At 41.8% G+C, this 13,325-nt stretch overlaps 1 protein-coding gene across 8 annotated transcripts in view; it reads right to left on the bottom strand.

Annotated features, from left to right (window-relative positions):
• Positions 1-13,325, bottom strand: part of LOC112209800 (sterile alpha motif domain-containing protein 11-like) — a 231,895-nt gene that overhangs the window by 196,084 nt on the left and 22,486 nt on the right. For 3 of the 8 annotated variants that reach the window (XR_010158644.1, XR_010158645.1, XR_010158648.1), the window contains 2 exons: positions 12,755-12,870; positions 7,883-8,959 (listed from right to left, as the gene is read on the bottom strand). The exons of 4 other annotated variants lie outside the window; for them this stretch is intronic. The gene's annotated coding sequence lies outside the window, so the exon portion shown is untranslated. Of the gene's footprint in view, positions 1-6,224; positions 8,960-12,754; positions 12,871-13,325 lie in introns of those variants that run through there. One more of the 8 variants, XR_010158647.1, reaches the window with a different exon arrangement.

The raw sequence follows: 13,325 nt of genomic DNA, 5'->3' as shown, positions 1-13,325 counted from the left end.
TGGACTGCATCAACAGGCCCCTTGTCCTCTGGCTTTAGTTTGCGTGTGGTCATAAGAGGTACCCTTAAAAGTAGGAGGGTAGGACAAGGGCAAGGAAGGAGTCTTTCTTTCCCTGGTTTTCTCCCTGCTGGGTGACCAGAGGTTGGCTGCAGGTCTCTGCTGAAGCCAAGGCCTCTGCCAGATGGCATTCTCCAAAGCTTCAGCCCCTTTCTTGGGTTCCTAGGACTATTCCTTGTCCCTTCAGGTGTCGGATGCTTGTGGCTCCCTTTGTTGCCATCCCCGGGGAGGCCTGTTGCTATCCCATGTTGGTTTCCCTTAACCTTCCTCAAACCTCTGTAAATTATCTCTTTATTAAATTCTCCTCCATTCCCCACCTAAGGGTACCACCCTCCTCCTGTCAGTAGCCTAACTCACATAGCCTCCAAATACTTTACCCACCTGCTGAAATTCCTCCACCCTGCTCAAATCCCACCACTCAGTTTTTGGGAGTTACAGATATCCTTTGCTGAAAGGCAAATGCTAGGAATCCCAAGCCAATAATAACTATTTATCAGATTGCTTTCCAACCCTGATTCAGGAGGAATAAGTTTTATACTGGGTAATAGGAACAAGGGAGCAGGCCAGGAGTGGAAGAGAAGGGGAATGAGAGGTGAGATGGCCCCAAGGACAAAATTCGCATAGATACTAAGAACACTTCCAGAGGATGCTATCCTCTGCAGTGGCTGCAGCCTGGGAGCTGTGTGGGGAACAGAGATGAGTAGGATTCACAGCTCTGCTACTTAAAAGCTGACAGCTGTTAACTTCTCAGAGCCTCTCTTAATTTATAAAAGGTGAACAACAGTAGTATATGCTCCATAGGGTTGTTCTGAGGATTAAACAAATAATGCAGGCAAAATGCTTACTGCAGTGACCATCCTAGCCAACATGGTGAAACCCTGTCTCTACTAAAAATACAAAAAAATTAGCTGGGCGTGGTGGCTTGTGCCTGTCGTACCAGCTACTAGGGAGGCTGAGACAGAAGAATCGCTTGAACCGGGGAGCAGAGGTTGCAGTGAGCTGAGATTGTGCCACTGCACTCCAGCCTGGTGACAGAGAGATTCCGTCTCAAAAACAAACAAACAAACAAAATAACCATCACAATGACCATTTAGTTCCCATTTAGTACAATCCTTTACAGATCATAAGATAATGCTGCTCTGCAACGTGTGTGTGTGTGTGTGTGTGTGTGTGTGTGTGTGTGTGTGTGTGTGTTTTCTTTGTTTCTCCTTTAGGCCATGAATTCTCAGAAGTTAAAACTGGTTCTTGGGGGGCCAAGAAATCCTAGATATTACAATGGTGTGTAGCCCTCCAAAGTCAAATCCTACCTGACAAATTCTTCTTCTTTAATATTTCTCTCACTAGGGAGAAATTAAATTACATATGTGTTATAATTTCCTATTATGGAACTTAATTTAACTTTAATTAGTTTAAATTTATTAAATTACCATAAATTTTCTGCTTAGAAAGTGTGTTATAGACCGAATGTTTGTATTCCCTCAAAATCCATATATTGAAATCCTAATCCTGGCCGGGCATGGTGGCTCACGCCTGTAATCCCAGCACTGGGAGGCCGAGGCAGGCGGATCACGAGGTCAGGAGTTCGAGACAAGCCTGACCAACATGATGAAACCCCGTCTCTACTAAAAATACAAAAAATTAGCCAGGCGTGGTGGTGCAAGCCTGTAATCCCAGCTACTCTGGAGGCTGAGGCAGGAGAATCGCTTAAACCCGGGAGGCAGAGGTTGCAGTGAGCTGAGATTGTGCCACTGCACTCCAGCCTGGGTGACAGAGTGAAAATCCGTCTCAAAAAGAAAGAAAGAAAGAAAGAAATCCTAACCCCAAATGTAATGGTATTAGGAGGTGGGGCCTTTGGAAAATGATTAGGTCATGGGGGATGGAATCCTCATGAGTGGGATTGGTGCTTTTATAAGAGACCCCGGAGAGGCTGGGCACGGTGGCTCACATCTGTAATCCCAGCACTTTGGGAGGCCAAGGCGGGTGGATCACGAGGTCAGGAGTTCAAGACCAGCCTGGCCAAGATGTTGAAACCCCGTCTCTACTAAAAATACAAAAATTAGCTGGGTATGGTGGTGCACCCCTGTAATCCCAGCTACTCGGGAGGCTGAGGCAGAAGAATCGCTTGAACCTGGGAGGCAGAGGTTGCAGTGAGCCGAGATCGCGCCACTGCACTCCAGCCTGGGCGACAGAGCAAGACTCCGTCTCAAAAAAAAAAGAGAGACCCCAGAGAGCTCTCATTGTCTTCCTACCAGGTGAGGATAAAGAAGTCACCGGTCTGCAACCCAGAAGAGGGCCCTCACCTGAATCTCACTGTGCTAGACCCTCATATTGGATTTCCAGTCTCCAAAATTGTAAGAAAATAAATGTCTATTGTTTAAACTATTCAATCTATGGCATTTTGTTGCAGCAGCCTGAGCTAAGACAGAGTAAAAATTAATAATATCAAAAAACATGAGAAACACTGCTTCAGGCCCTTTTGCAGAACATATTAGAACTATCTCTAGCAATAAAAGGAAAGGTGTCTAACGCCTGTAATCCCAGCACTTTGGGAGGCTGAGGCAGGAGGATTCCTTGAGCCTAGGAGTTTGAGATCAGCCTAGGCATGTAGTGAGACCACGCCTCTACAAAAAAATTTTTTTAATTAGCTGGGTATGGTGGTGTGCACTTGTAGCTGCAGCTATTCAGGAGGCTTAGATGGGAGGATCACTTGAGCCTAGGAAGTCGAGGCTGCAGTGAGCCACAGTTGCAGCAGTGCACTCCAGCCTGGTCAAGAGCGAGACCCTGTCTCTCAAAAAAAATAAATACACGCATAAAAATAAAGGGAAAGGTACGGCGCAGTGTTTTCATTTACTAGGTAGGTTTTTCAACTCTGTTTGCTGTTTCACCTTTAATTTTATGAATGATGAGAGGAGTCAGTGTTCTTTGATTTAGCCAATCTTTAAAAAAATTGTGGCCATTAAATTGTAGTAACTCAATATTAAAAGTAATTTCCATAGAAATTTGTTTTGTTCTCAATAGCTGTAGCACTAACACTGCATTACTCAATTTCTGACAGCAAAACCAGCACACTCCACCCACAAGAACCTTATCACAGCTCTGATGAAACCAGTTATATTTATGATGATGACCTGCAGTTAAATCTACCGCTACGACCTCTTCCTCCTGAGCCTCTGTCCTATTCAAAATGCCATTTATTTATTTCGAGAGACTGCTAGTCATTTCTGTTGGGCATCCAATAAGCTGCCAGGCTGCTGTCTAAAACAAAACCACTTGTTTCTGGGGGCCTTTCTAAGTTTCCCTTTAAACACAAGCTACTTAAACAACCAGAGCACAACCTCCAGCTCCATGACTCTTTTTTTTTTTTTAAGACGGAGTCTTGCACTGTTGCTGAGGCTGGAGTGCAGTGGAGTGATCTCAGCTCACTGCAACCTCCACTTCCCAGGTTCAAGCAATTCTCCTGCCTCAGTCTCCCAAGCAGAAGCAGCTGGGACTACAGGTGCATACGACCACACCCGGCTAGTTTTTGTATTTTATTAGAGACTTAGTCTACAGTGAAACTTTTTTGCACCCTTAGATGCTTACTTCCACTACAACTTGCAGGTGGGCCTTGAAGAGTTCTTGGAATAAGTTTGAGCTTTGATCTCCTCGGATTCATTTAGCATAGATTCTCAAAATGTGGTCCCTGGACACACAGCATCAGCATCACCTGGAGATTGTTAGAAATGCAAATCATCGGGCCTCATTCCAGACCCTCAGCTGGAAACTCTAGGGGCATGGCCAGACCCTCTGTAGCTGAACAAGCCATCCAGGTGGTTTTGTTGCAGCTAAAGTTCTGGAACAACTAATGTAGCCCCATTTGGAAAACTTGGCTGTACAGGCCTCCCTAGCTGGTAAGCTGCTAGCATTTTTTGTTTGTTTGTTTGTTTTGATACAGGGTCTTGCCCTGTTGACCAGACCGTGACCTCCTGGGTTCAAGCGAGGACTCAGCCTCCTGAGTAGCTGGGACTACAGGTATGTGCCACCACCATGCCCAACTACTTTTTGTATTTTTTTTTTTTTTTGTAGGGATGGGGTTTTAGCCCAGGCTAGTCTCAAACTCCTGGACTCAAGCAATCTGCCCACTTTGGCCTCACGAAGTGCTGGGGTTATAGGCATGAGCCACTGTGCCCGGCCCTGCCAGCTTTGTATAAGCTGAGGAGTTTTTAAAAATACCTAGACTCAGGGCAAACCCCAGACACTTAAGTCAGATTCTCTGGGAGGTGAAGCCCAGGCACTGGTATTTTTAAAGTCTCTACAGATGGTTCTAATGTGCTGCTAAGTTAGAGAACCGCTGATCTAGACCAGGCCTTTTCAAACTTAATGTGCACGTGAATTACCTGGACCTTGTTAAAATGCAGATTCAGTCTGCATAGGCCTGGGGTGGAGCCTGAGCTTCTGCATTTTTAACAAGTCTCTAGAGGATGCTGCTGCATCTGGGCTGCTAACTACACTTGGAGATAGGAGGTTCTGGAGAGCAGAGGAAAGAGCATGAACCATAACCTGGGGGCTGGTAGTCCTGACTTCCGAGCCAAGGTTTGCCTTTATGTGGCTGGCAACTTGCTTGGACTCCTACCTCAATTCTTTGGGCCCAAGGTTTGTCCTGCCTCAGAAGGATGTCAAGAAAATTGAGTGAGTAATGCAGAATTGTTTCTTAAAGTGTGTGCAGATGCTCCATGAATTTAGAGAGTATGTGGATGCACATTACTAAATTTTAATAGTTGTGAACATGTTGTTATGAGTACTTAGAACAAGTAATAATGGCTTTTGATGTATAGTAGTAAGAAAGCTTCCTTTTAAAAGGCATGCATTTAAGTTTCAAAAGTGGGGCTATTTAAAAATATATGAAATAAATAATAGTAGAGGTAATTGACAGAGCAAAATTATGAAGGCAGGATGAGAATGACTCAAGTTTGGGAAATGCTGAGAAAGCAGATGCCCAAGGGCTATGAAAACTTAAAAAAATAGGTAGCACTTGATTTTGATTGGCTGAATGAGATGATGTGTTTGATCATTTATGGGGTTGGCATTTGGCAACATGCACTGGGTGGCTGGGATCACTGTTTATTAAAAAATATTTGAGTCTCCACTTTGCACTAGATACTCTTTTAGTCTCTTGGAAAAGGGATTGGGGGGCAGGCAGGATAAAAACAAATCAGTTGTGCCCACAAGAAAATTGCAGGAAGATAAAAGTCATGAAATAAACTCTATGCTTCTAATTTAATATTTTTTATAGATTATGAGAAAAAAGTTTTGCTCACTATCAGCTAGGAAAGCTGTCTTAGCACAACCATTCATTCTTGCACAAATCAAAATCTAGACGAGCCAGATTTAATTTAATATTTTTTCACAGATTATGAGAAAAAAGTTCTAATTTAATTTTTTTATAGATTATGAGAAAAAAGTTTCGCTCTCTATCAGCTAGGAAAGCTGTCTTAGCACAACCATTCATTCTTCCACAAATCAAAATCAAGATGAGCCAGAAGGCTCCATTCTGACAGCTTCTAATGGAGAAGCTACATTTACTGGACATGGGGAAAGTTGCTGGGCTCTAAGGACTGTGCTCATTTCTTGAACTAGATAAATTGTCTTGGTGTAGCATAATACCAAAACTTCTTGTCGCAGCCCGTAAGGACAGAACTCAATCAGCCTGAAAAGGAAGTCAGTGACTCCGATTCAACACAGGAATGTTCTGTGATTCCTAAAGAAGGATGTAGGAGTGTGGCACAATTCAACCACAGTCTGTGGCCCTGTGCCTCTGCCTTGACATGAGTGGGATTTCCCAGCTGGTCATTTTCTTCTTATCTAAGACATTGGGAACAAATTACTTGACCTCCTCTGGGCTTCAGTACTCCCACTCATCAAATTAGAGGACTGGGCAGTCGCTAGGCTCTCTTTAGGCATCATAGTTTAGTTTCTGTGATTTTAAATTTGAGAAGGGGTGTCTAAGGGAGAATACGTAGGGGAGGGGGAAAGGCTTATTAAAAGTGTAGTTAGACACTGAATTTTTAAGAATTGCATTTTGTAATAATACCTTTACCTAATCAGGACTGACAATCTTACCTGATGACAGCACCTGGAGGAATGGCTGCATTCAAAAATAAAAATGAAATAAAACAAGACCTTATTTGAACTTAGCAATAATGCTGATTCCTCTTTTTGATTTGAGGAGGTTATAGCTGTTGTAAATGCTTGAATTGGGTCTGCCCAGGCAAAACGGAGTCAAGAGTCCATGTCTGATGAATTTTAACAATGTAGACAATAGAAAGGGTTGCTTAAACTGCCCCTCTTTTACCAAAACACATTTAAAAATGAAAGAACAACACTTCCATTTTTTAAAAACTTTTTTGAGATGAAGTCTTCCTTTGTCACCCAGAGTGGAGTGCAGTGGTGCGATCTTGGCTCACTGCAAACTTTGCCTCCCTGGTTCAAGTGATTCTCCTGCCTCATCCCCCGAGTAGCTGGGACTACAGACGCCCACCACCATTCCTAGCTAATTTTTGTATTTTTAGTAGAGACAGGGTTTCACCATGTTGGCCAGGCTGGTCTCGAACTCCTGACCCCAGGTGATCCGCCGACCTCGGCCTCTGAAAGTGCTGGGATTACAGGCGTGAGCCAACAGGCGTGGCCAAAAAATTTCCATTTTTAATTGCAGGGTCTGGGGAATTAAAATGCATCCGTAATTTCTTGCATCTCTCCGCTCGGGCTTGCATGAATGCAGAGGGATGGGGAGGACTTCTTGAGGCAAGCATCCCCCTCTTGTCGCCTGCCATCTGGAGAGAGAGGGCTGTGATTTATCTCACTTTAATCAGGAAGGACCTGATGGGTGGATGGAGAGGTCTGATGGCTTTGTTGCTCCATGTGGGAAAGAAACGGACGGAGTGAATTTGTGTATGATCCCTAAGGAGAAAGCGTCTTTGTGCTCTATTTCTTTTTGACCTGGAGCCCCTGAAAGCAAGCTAGTTACAAGTTGGAATAGGCCGTTTCTAAAGTGTGATTTTGTTTGTGTATGAGCCTTGATTACAAAGGGGAAAAAAAACCCGCTTAATTTACATACACCACATGTAGTGCAGGATCCCCTGGGCTGTCTTTTCAGGTATCAGGAAACTTTGATGAAAGTCGCTTGTCTCATCTAGGAGTCATTTCATATTGTTTAGCAGAGCCTGGTATTAACATTTCCTTCCAACTGTTTACTGGAATCTGTGTGTTCCCTTCAAGTGATGCATACTAGGTGCACAGGCTTCCTGCCACTGTCATCCTAATCTTTCCGTGCAGATAGGAGCAGAGGGGAGAGCGCTGAGCCAGGCCCCAGCTTGCTTTTCTTTCCTGACACAGCCCGGCTCCGCTGCACTTCTCAGCTCTTGCTGTAGGTGGTGCTGTTTGACCATTTTCTTCATGTGACCCTCCACTCGGTAATATAAATTCATTCGGAGGATGACCTGATATCAAAAATATTCCTTTTGGTTAGTAGAATCAACTTGTTTCTTCACACGATACTCTTCCCACTGAGACACATGGAGACAATTCTGACTCCAGGTTTGCAACCTTGAGATTTCTCTCAGATGCAATAAAAAAAACAAAAAAGCATTTTGAGTGGCACAGTGATGCCTAGTGCATGATCATGTTTGTCTGCTCAAACATTAAAGGGAAACTGGTGGGTTTGAGGATGCCCAGCAGCACGACAGCTGCCAATGTAAATGAGCCGTATAGAGAGAGAGGGGGTGGGAGGGGACTACAAACTTCAGAATATGAGCTGATCGTTTATAAGTTAAAAAAAAAAAAAAAAAGTCAAAAGGGAGCCCAGGATGGTGCAGGAAAAAGGAGAAAGGAAGATTTTCCTTGCAGCTAATCAGGAGAGTTCATAAGGGCTGATTACATGTGTGGAAGCCTTAAGTTCTTTTTTTAAAAAATGTGAAAGTTTGCATGTATGTATGTATAGCTTCGTGTATTACCATTATTATTGCAATCAGCAAATGGATTTACTTCCTTTATCTCATGGGCTCCTTCCCACTCACTTCTGGCAGCCCTTTTTCCTTTTTCCTTCATCCCAGAACACCAAAGAACAGATGCGCTTCCTAACCCTGGCTCCAGGGGACTTTATACAATGTAAACAGTGCACCTCTAACGTGGTTCACCGCTTAGAGAACGTGTGTCCCATTTTAAAACTGTGACTCCTTTATATTTTGCAGTGCTTATTTTAATAAGAGACATTGGACTTGTGACTTATTTTTCATGGAGGAGTGAGCTTAATGGTTGAAAGTAATCGATAAACTTGTTTTTCGTCTGATGCCATCAGCCAAGATCCTATGGCAATAGTAAGAGGATGATACTGGGCTGGCACCCCCTCCATAAAATATTTGTACCATTTTTTTCCCCCCAGAATGCACATGCAATAGCTTTGGTTTGGTAAGAGAGAGATGGTGTACTTGGTTTCCTTCTGTCACACTTTTGGTGAAATGAATTAGACTTTTAAATCAGGAAATTCAGCGAGATGAGTTAGATTTTTACACAAGAGCAGTGGAGGACTTCCAGCTGGTTGGGGGAATGATACGGAAATATCTTGCTAAATCAGGGTCTGGTGGAATGCTGCTCCCCTGGCAGGCTCCTCTTCACAGGGAGCAATCTGTGGGTTGCTTATAGAACAGAGCGAGCAGGAGGCATAGCATGGTCTTGCTCATGGGAAGACCCGGTGTTCAGATGTTTGTCATTAGGAACTGGGTGTGGGCTTTTTCAAGCTAAACTGAAGCAGCAGTTCTATTAGGAAGAGCCTCCCAGATCAGCATCTTCTGTTTCTGGATACTCTCCCTTTGAAAAGCCAGATTTCAGCAAAAAGCTTTGCTAATGGTGAAATTGCACAACTGAAACCCTATGGGAGCAATGGGAAAGATGGAGAAAGAGGTGGTTATATCATGTACTTCAACAGTTTATTTAGAGGCTGTTGACGTTAGAATAACAAGCCAAGACAAACAAAAATACTCATTTTGGATGAAAATATTGTCTTTTCATGTTATTATAGATAGCTGAGTCCTAAGACTTCTACAGAAACACATTTTCCTAATGAGTGGCTGATTTTTCTGGTTGTGCAAGTAATATCCAAATTATTGTACAAATTTTTGGCTCAGGAGCAAACATTGTATTGCATATTGAGCTAATCACTTGCCCTTTCTAAGGTAAGCCCTTACCTCTGCTTTCCCTTCATCTTGTCATTTCTGTTTGTTGGGTACAGGTTTCCTGCTGGTTCTTTCTGTTGGCTCTGATGTAACATGAATGAAGTTCTTAACATCCTTTCAGTCATAAACACAACTTAGCTCATTGTTTCTGAGTTCATATAGAGGTTTTCTTGCCCCTGAAACTTTCGTGTCAGACAGCTGGATGTTGCTGTGTTCAAGGCTCTATATGTTGATTTTGTATCCTACAACTTTACTGATTTCACCTATCAGTTCAGTTCTAACAGTTTTCAAATTTTATTTATTTGTTTTTGTTTTTAAATATTGTATGTTTCATTTTAGAGTCAGGAGGGTAGATGTACAGGTTTCTTAAACAGGTATATTGCATGGTGCTGAGGTTTGGGCTTCTAATGATCCCACCACCCAAGCAGTGAGCATAGTAATCGATAGGTAGTTTTTCAACCCTTGCTCCCACCATCCTTCCCTCCCACCTTTGGAGTCCCCCAGTGTCTATTGTTCCCTTCTTTGTGTTGAGTTCTAACCTTTTTTTAGTGAAGTTTGTAGGGTTTTCTATCTATAACAAGATCATGCTGTCAGTAGAGACAGTTTCACTTCTTCCTTTCCTATTAGGATGCCTTTTATTTCTTTCTTTTGCCTAATTACCCTGAGAAGTGGTGTCCGTGGGCATCCTTGTCTTGTTCCTGATGGTAGAAGAAAAGTTTCAACTTTTCACCACTGATTATGGTGTTAGCTATGGGTTTGTCATATATGGCCTTTATTTTGTTGGGATACAGTCCCTCAATACGTGATCTGTTGGGTGTTTTTTTTTTTTTTTTTTTTAACCATGAAAGGGTTTCGAATTTTGTCAAAAGCTTTTTCTATATCTATTGAGATGGCCATATAGTTTCTATCCTTTATTTTTCTAATATGGTATATTATATGTATTGATTTGCTTATGTTGAACCATGACATGATCATGGTGAATGATTCTTTCAATGTGCTATTGAATTTGGTTTGCTAGGATTTTGTTGAGGATTTTTGCATCTATGTAGATCAAGGATATTGGCCTGTCATTTTCCTTTCTTGTAGTGTTCTTGTCTGGCTTTGGAATCAGGGTAATGCTGGCCCTGTAAGATGAGTTTGGAAGTATTCCCTCCACTTCAGCTTTTTGGAAGAGTTTGAGGACGACTGGTATTAGTTCTTCTTAAAATATGTGGTAGAATTAATCTGGGAAGCCATCTGGTTTTGGGTTTTTCATTGATAGGAGACATTTTCTTACTGATTCAACCTCCTTGCTTGCTATTAGTCTGTTCAGATTTTTAAATTTCTTCATGAGTCAATCTTGGTAGGTTTTATGTGTCTGGGAATTTATCCATTTCTTCTAGATGATCCAATTAGTTAGTGTGTAATTATACCTAGCAGTTTCTTAGGATCCTTTGTATTTCTGTGATATTGGCTATGATGTTTCATCTTTCATTTCTGATTTTATGCTCTATTGAAAACATGAGGCATAGCAGGTAGGGGGCACTGGTCAGGACTTGGGGTATAAACTGGCAGATGTTAAGGTGGGTGATTCTGGTTAACTCAGAAACTCCGAAGTCCCGTGTGGAAGAATTAACTGCCTGTACTCACCTAGTAATGTGTATCCTTGGTCAAAAAAGATCCAGCTGAGAATGTTGGATGAAGGGACCAAATCAATATTCATCATTATATTGAAAACAAGTCAGATTGGCTGTGGTCTTTTGACAGCAGGTCAGTGGCTAAGTCTATTTGAACAAAGTTAGGGCAGGTTCAAGGGAGAATCCTGAGATCGGTATTCTTTGTTCCATACAACCTTGCCTTTCAGTTTCTTCTCCCCAATGCCTCCAGGATGTCCCTGCACAGCCCGTAGGGCCCCCTCCTTCAGTACCTTGCCTTACGAAGGGGAGAAAATGAGTTTTCCAATGTTAGCATATATTTAGCCTTCCAAAATTTCTATTTCTATTTTAGGGGAGCTCTAGGAAAACAGCAGATTACTCTAAATTCCCAGGTAAAAGTCTGAAATGGTGGAATTTCATATGACCGGGAGACATATTTTGGGGCAAGTGGGCTTTTCACAATCACTTGGACATGAAGGCATCTGCTTCTTCTATGCCTAAAGTATTCCTTCAATTTAGTAGTTTAATTCCTCTTCCTCTTTTTCAAATTTCAAGACAATACATGTAGTGACTAAACAATTTGGATCCAAGTTTCACTATTTAACTGCCAGTGTGACCTTGGGCGAGTCACTTAATCTTTTCAAGGCTCAATTTCATCATGTAAAGTGGAAGTACAAACAATCCCTGACTTAGAATATTTTGACTTATGATTTTTCAACTTTAAGATAGTTTGAAAGCAATACACATTCAGCAGAAGCTGTACTTTGAGTACTCATACAACCATTCTGTTTTCCACTTTCAGTACAGTATTCATTATATTGCATGAGATATTCGAAGCCCACTTTATTATAAAATGGGCTTTCTGTTAGATGATTTTGCCTAACTGTAGGTTAATGTGAGTGTTTAAGGTAGGCCGAGCTAAGCTATGATGTTTAGTAGGTTAAGTGTATTAAATGCATTTTCAGCTTACAATATTTTCCTAAGTTTATTGGAATATAACCCCATTGTAAATTGAGGGGTATTTGTAATAATGATATCTCTTCAAGGAGACTTTGTGAGCCTCTCATAGGAAAATGCATACACAGATGCATATAAATATATAATCTTTCTTTTCCATACATATGATATTCTTTAAGGATATTCAAAAATCTGGAAACAGTTGCCTCCAGGGAGATAAATGGTAGTGGGTTGGGAAACTTTTAACTGTATACGCTTTTGTACCTTTTGCATTTTGAATCAGATGAATGTATAATCTACATAAAATATTAAGATTAAAACATCACCGAATAACTTATCAGGAGTTTGGTGAACATAAGGGAAGGCCACCTATGGTGGCTGTATTTTATTCAGTGTTGGTCACTGTTGGGCACTTCATAGAGCTTATTTCATTTCATCCTCACAAGTGCCGTAGGAGGAAGGGGCCCCAGAGGGATTCATGGTTAGAATAGCAGAGTAGGAGCATTTGGCAGCTATATTCTGTGTAGGTGATAACTTAAAAGATATTTTTGTTATAAAATGTTTCAAACATACAAAAAATATAGAGAATCAGTTTTCTATAGTTATTAAATATTCTTAATGGGTAGTCACAGAAATTATCATCCAAAGTGGGATATTCTTGAGAGAAAAAGGAGGTTCTATTTATAATTATGGTGGGATAACAAACTTAAGATGAACAGCTCTGGACAAACTGGGTTGTATGGTCCCTGGAAAACAAGGATTACTGTAAATGTGAGTCCCGCCTTGTGCTTCTCTCTGTCCCACCAAGAAAATATGATCTTGATACAGATGTTCATTGTGTCAAGGCAACCATGGCAACCATGATCTAGATACACTGTTCAAGTTTTATGCTGATCCTACCTATATATGTCTCAGGAACTTTCCAGAGTTTCCTTTGAGTGCTTCTAAATTTTGCATGAATGGTATGTTGTCCCTTGTCTCTTTTTAAAACCAGTAAGCCATTTTCCTTTCTTTTCCTGGAAAATTAAAGGAACAAAGACCAGGAAATAACAATGTATTAGCTAAGGTTCTGTTGATTGAAAGCAACAGAACCTAATTCTGGCTAGCTTAAACCATGCTAGGATTTAATGAAGAATACTGCAGAATCTTAGATATCTTATGACTGGGAAAGAGGAGGTTCAGGCAGTTCCTGGGATGTCAGCAACAGGTAGCTGTCAATTAACTGCCCCCACACCACCCACTGCTGCCGTGATCAATATAGCACACCACGATGGCTCCCAGCCTCTGTACGTCTGGGTTCCGGTGTTCAAATTCTAGAGACAGCAAGAGAAATCCCATTGAGTCAGGGATCCTTCCCTGGGTCACACTCCCTGCATATGGTCAGAAATGCAGGATTATGTAGTAAAGACACAGCTAAAGAGGACCCACTTCACTGTATTGGGACCATTTGCAGGGGAGGCAAAATTGTGAG

The sequence above is a fragment of the Pan troglodytes genome, chromosome 6 (genome assembly GCF_028858775.2).
Source record: "Pan troglodytes isolate AG18354 chromosome 6, NHGRI_mPanTro3-v2.0_pri, whole genome shotgun sequence".
In the NCBI taxonomy this organism is placed as follows: Eukaryota; Metazoa; Chordata; class Mammalia; order Primates; family Hominidae; genus Pan; species Pan troglodytes.
This window is presented reverse-complemented; position numbering and strand designations above follow the sequence as displayed.